Source organism: Gorilla gorilla, chromosome 20 (assembly GCF_029281585.2).
Source record: "Gorilla gorilla gorilla isolate KB3781 chromosome 20, NHGRI_mGorGor1-v2.1_pri, whole genome shotgun sequence".
Taxonomy (NCBI): domain Eukaryota; kingdom Metazoa; phylum Chordata; class Mammalia; order Primates; family Hominidae; genus Gorilla; species Gorilla gorilla.
The window spans coordinates 4,441,626-4,447,887 of record NC_073244.2 but is presented as its reverse complement, the minus strand read 5'-3'; positions in this window follow the sequence as shown (position 1 = coordinate 4,447,887).

Here is a 6,262-nt window from a genome sequence, read left to right as displayed (position 1 = left end):
GAGATAGCTTTGTAGATATTTCCATGTATATGGAGATAGCTGTGTAGATATTTCCATTTTCATGCAGATAGCGGTGTAGATATTTCCATGCTCAAACAGATAGCGGTGTAGATATTTCCAAGTTCATACAGATAGCGGTGTAGATATTTCCATGTTTATACAGATAGCGGTGAAGATGTATGCTTGTTTACACGGATAGCGGTGTAGATATTTCCATGTTCATACAGATAGCGGTGTAGATATTTCCATGTTCATCCAGATGGCTGTGTGGACATATCCATGTTCATACAGATAGCGGTGCTGATATTTCCATATTCATCCAGATGGCTGTGTAGATATTTCCATGTTCATACAGATAGCGGTGCTGATATTTCCATGTTTATACAGGTAGTGGTGTACATATTTCCATGCTTATACAGATAGCGGTGTAGATACTTCCATGTTTATACAGATAGCGATGAAGATGTATGCATGTTTACACAGATAGCGGTGTAGATATTTCCATGTTCATACAGATATTGGTGTAGATATTTCCATGTTCATCCAGATGGCTGTGTAGATATATCCATGTTCATACAGATGGCGGTGAAGATATTTCCATGTTCATACAGATATCTGTGTAGATATTTCCATGTTCATAAAGATAGCGGTGTAGATATTTCCATGTTCATACAGATAGCGGTGCTGATATTTCCATGTTTATACAGATAGTGGTGTAGATATTTCCATGTTTATACAGATATCGGTGTAGATATTTCCATGTTCATACAGATAGCGGTGTAGATATTTCCATGTTCATACAGATAGCGGTGCAGATATTTCCATGTTCATACAGATAGTGGTGTAGATATTTCCATCTTAATACAGGTAGCGGTGTAGCTATTTCCATGTTCATACAGATAGCGGTGTAGATATTTCCATGTTCATCCAGATGGCTGTGTAGATATTTCCATGTTCATACAGATAGCGGTGCTGATATTTCCATGTTTATACAGGTAGCGGTGTAAATATTTCCATGGTCATACAGATAGCGGTGTAGATATTTCCCTGTTTATACAGATAGCGGTGTAGATATTTCCATGTTTACACAGATAGCGGTGTAAATATCTCCATCTTTATGCAGATGGCGGTGTAGATATTTATATCTTCAAACAGATGGCGGTGCAGATATTTCCATGTTCATACAGATGGCGGTGTACATATTTCCATGTTTATAGAGATAGCGGTGTAGTTATTTCCATGTGTAAAGAAATTTCTTTGTAGATATTTCCATGTATATGCAGATAGCTGTGTAGATATTTCCATTTTCATGCAGATAGCGGTGTAGATATTTCCATGTTCAAACAGATAGAGGTGTAGATATTTCCATGTTCATACAGATAGCGGTGTAGATATTTCCATGTTTATACAGATAGCGGTGAAGATGTATGCATGTTTACACAGATAGCGGTGTAGATATTTCCATGTTCATACAGATAGCTGTGTAGATATTTCCATGTTCATCCAGATGGCTGTGTAGATATATCCAAGTTCATACAGGTGGCGGTGAATATATTTCCATGTTCATACAGATAGCAGTGTAGATATTTCCATGTTCATACACGTAGTGGTGTAGGTATTTCCATGTTCATGCAGATAGCGTTGTAGCTATTTCCATGTTCATACATATAGCGGTGTAGATATTTCCATGTTCATCCAGATGGCTGTGTAGATATATCCATGTTCATACAGATGGCGGTGAAGATATTTCCATGTTCATACAGATGGCGGTGTAGATATTTCCATGTTCATACAGATAGCGGTGTGGACATTTCCATGTTCATACAGATAGCGGTGTAGCTATTTCCATGTTCATACAGATAGCGGTGTAGATATTTCTATGTACATACAGATAGCGGTGTAGATATTTCCATGTTCATACAGATTGCGGTGCTGATATTTCCATGTTTATACAAGTAGCGGTGTAGATATTTCCATGTTTATACAGATAGCGGTGTAGATATTTCCATGTTTATACAGATAGCGGTTTAGATATTTCCATGTTTATACAGATAGCGGTGTAGATATCTTCATCTTAATACAGATGGCGGTGTAGATATTTATATGTTCATACAGACGGCGGTGTAGATATTTCCATGTTCATACAGATGGCGGTGTAGATATTTCCATGTTTATAGAGATATCGGTGTAGTTATTTCCATGTGTAAAGAGATAGCTTTGTAGATATTTCCATGTATATGCAGATAGCTGTGTAGATATTTCCATTTTCATGCAGATATCTGTGTAGATATTTCAATGCTCAGATAGCGGTGTAGATATTTCCATGTTCATACAGATAGCGGTGTAGGTATTTCCATGTTTATACAGATAGCGGTGTAGATATTTCCATGTTTATACAGATAGCGGTGTAGATATTTCCATGTTCATACAGATAGCGGTGTAGCTATTTCCATGTTCATACAGATAGCGGTGTAGATATTTCCATGTTCATCCCGATGGCTGTGTAGATATTTCCATGTTCATACAGATGGCGGTGTAGATATTTCCATGTTTATAGAGATAGCGGTGTAGTTATTTCCATGTGTAAATAGCTGTATAGATATTTCCATGTGTATGCAGATAGCTTTGTAGATATTTCCATTTTCATGGTGATACCGGTGTAGATATTTCCATGTTGAAACAGATAGTGGTGTAGATATTTCCATGTTCATACAGATAGCAGTGTAGATATTTCCATGTTTATACAGATAGTGGTGAAGATGAATGTATGTTTAGACAGATAGCGGTGTAGATATTTCCATGTTCCTACAGATAGCGGTGTAGATATTTCCATGTTCATCCAGATGGCTGTGTAGATATATCCATGTTCTCACAGATGGCGGTGAAGATATTTCCATGTTCATACAGGTAGCGGTGTAGATAATTCCATGTTCATACAGATAGCGGTGTTGATATTTCCATGTTAATACAGACAGCGGTGCTGATATTTCCATGTTCATCCAGATGGCTGTGTAGATATATCTATGTTCATACAGATGGCGGTGAAGATGTTTCCATGTTCATAAAGATATCGGTGTAGATATTTCCATGTTCATACAGATAGCGGTGTAGATATTTCCATGTTCAGACAGATAGCGGTGCTGATATTTCTATGTTTATACAGATAGCGGTGTAGATATTTCCATGTTTATACAGATAGCAGTGTAGATATTACCATGTTTATACAGATAGCGGTGTAGATATTTCCATGTTTATACAGATAGCGGTGTAGATATTTCCATGTTCATCCAGATGGCAGTGTAGATATTTCCATGTTCATACAGATAGCGGTGCTGATATTTCCATGATCATACAGATGGCGGTGTAGATATTTCCATGTTTATAGAGATATCGGTGTAGTTATTTCCATGTGTAAAGAGATAGCTTTGTAGATATTTCCATGTATATGCAGATAGCTGTGTAGATATTTCCATTTTCATGCAGATAGCGGTGTAGATATTTCCATGCTCAAACAGATAGCAGTGTAGATAATTCCATGTTCATACAGATAGCGGGGTTGATATTTCCATGTTTATACAGATAGCGGTGAAGATGTATGCTTGTTTACACGGATAGCGGTGTAGATATTTCCATGTTCATACAGATAGCGGTGTAGATATTTCCATGTTCATCCAGATGGCTGTGTAGACATATCCATGTTCATACAGATAGCGGTGCTGATATTTCCATATTCATCCAGATGGCTGTGTAGATATTTCCATGTTCATACAGATAGCGGTGCTGATATTTCCATGTTTACACAGGTAGTGGTGTACATATTTCCATGCTTATACAGATAGCGGTGTAGATACTTCCATGTTTATACAGATAGCGATGAAGATGTATGCATGTTTACACAGATAGCGGTGTAGATATTTCCATGTTCATACAGATATTGGTGTAGATATTTCCATGTTCATCCAGATGGCTGTGTAGATATATCCATGTTCATACAGATGGCGGTGAAGATATTTCCATGTTCATACAGATATCTGTGTAGATATTTCCATGTTCATAAAGATAGCGGTGCTGATATTTCCATGTTTATACAGATAGTGGTGTAGATATTTCCATGTTTATACAGATATCGGTGTAGATATTTCCATGTTTATACAGATAGCGGTGTAGATATTTCCATGTTCATACAGATAGCGGTGCAGATATTTCTATGTTCATACAGATAGTGGTGTAGATATTTCCATCTTAATACAGGTAGCGGTGTAGCTATTTCCATGTTCATACAGATAGCGGTGTAGATATTTCCATGTTCATCCAGATGGCTGTGTAGATATTTCCATGTTCATACAGATAGCGGTGCTGATATTTCCATGTTTATACAGGTAGCGGTGTAAATATTTCCATGGTCATACAGATAGCGGTGTAGATATTTCCATGTTTATACAGATAGCGGTGTAGATATTTCCATGTTTACACAGATAACGGTGTAGATATCTCCATCTTTATGCAGATGGCGGTGTAGATATTTATATCTTCAAACAGATGGCGGTGCAGATATTTCCATGTTCATACAGATGGCGGTGTACATATTTCCATGTTTATAGAGATAGCGGTGTAGTTATTTCCATGTGTAAAGAAATTTCTTTGTAGATATTTCCATGTATATGCAGATAGCTGTGTAGATATTTCCATTTTCATGCAGATAGCGGTGTAGATATTTCCATGTTCAAACAGATAGAGGTGTAGATATTTCCATGTTCATACAGATAGCGGTGTAGATATTTCCAAGTTTATACAGATAGCGGTGAAGATGTATGCATGTTTACACAGATAGCGGTGTAGATATTTCCATGTTCATACAGATAGCTGTGTAGATATTTCCATGTTCATCCAGATGGCTGTGTAGATATATCCAAGTTCATACAGATGGCGGTGAATATATTTCCATGTTCATACAGATAGCAGTGTAGATATTTCCATGTTCATACACGTAGTGGTGTAGGTATTTCCATGTTCATGCAGATAGCGTTGTAGCTATTTCCATATTCATACATATAGCGGTGTAGATATTTCCATGTTCATCCAGATGGCTGTGTAGATATATCCATGTTCATACAGATGGCGGTGAAGATATTTCCATGTTCATATAGATGGCGGTGTAGATATTTCCATGTTCATACAGATAGCGGAGTGGACATTTCCATGTTCATACAGATAGCGGTGTAGCTATTTCCATGTTCATACAGATAGCGGTGTAGATATTTCTATGTACATACAGATAGTGGTGTAGATATTTCCATGTTCATACAGATTGCGGTGCTGATATTTCCATGTTTATACAGGTAGCGGTGTAGATATTTCCATGTTTATACAGATAGCGGTGTAGATATTTCCATGTTTATACAGATAGCGGTTTAGATATTTCCATGTTTATACAGATAGCGGTGTAGATATCTTCATCTTAATACAGATGGCGGTGTAGATATTTATATGTTCATACAGACGGCGGTGTAGATATTTCCATGTTCATACTGATGGCGGTGTAGATATTTCCATGTTTATAGAGATATCGGTGTAGTTATTTCCATGTGTAAAGAGATAGCTTTGTAGATATTTCCATGTATATGCAGATAGCTGTGTAGATATTTCCATTTTCATGCAGATAGCTGTGTAGGTATTTCAATGCTCAAACAGATAGCAGTGTAGATATTTCCATGTTCATACAGATAGCGGTGTAGGTATTTCCATGTTTATACAGATAGCGGTGTAGATATTTCCATGTTTATACAGATAGCGGTGTAGATATTTCCATGTTCATACAGATAGCGGTGTAGCTATTTCCATGTTCATACAGATAGCGTTGTAGATATTTCCATGTTCATCCCGATGGCTGTGTAGATATTTCCATGTTCATACAGATGGCGGTGTAGATATTTCCATGTTTATAGAGATAGCGGTGTAGTTATTTCCATGTGTAAATAGCTGTATAGATATTTCCATGTGTATGCAGATAGCTTTGTAGATATTTCCATTTTCATGCTGATACCGGTGTAGATATTTCCATGTTCAAACAGATAGTGGTGTAGATATTTCCATGTTCATACAGATAGCAGTGTAGATATTTCCATGTTTATACAGATAGTGGTGAAGATGAATGTATGTTTAGACAGATAGCGGTGTAGATATTTCCATGTTCCTACAGATAGCGGTGTAGATATTTCCATGTTCATCCAGATGGCTGTATAGATATATCCATGTTCTCACA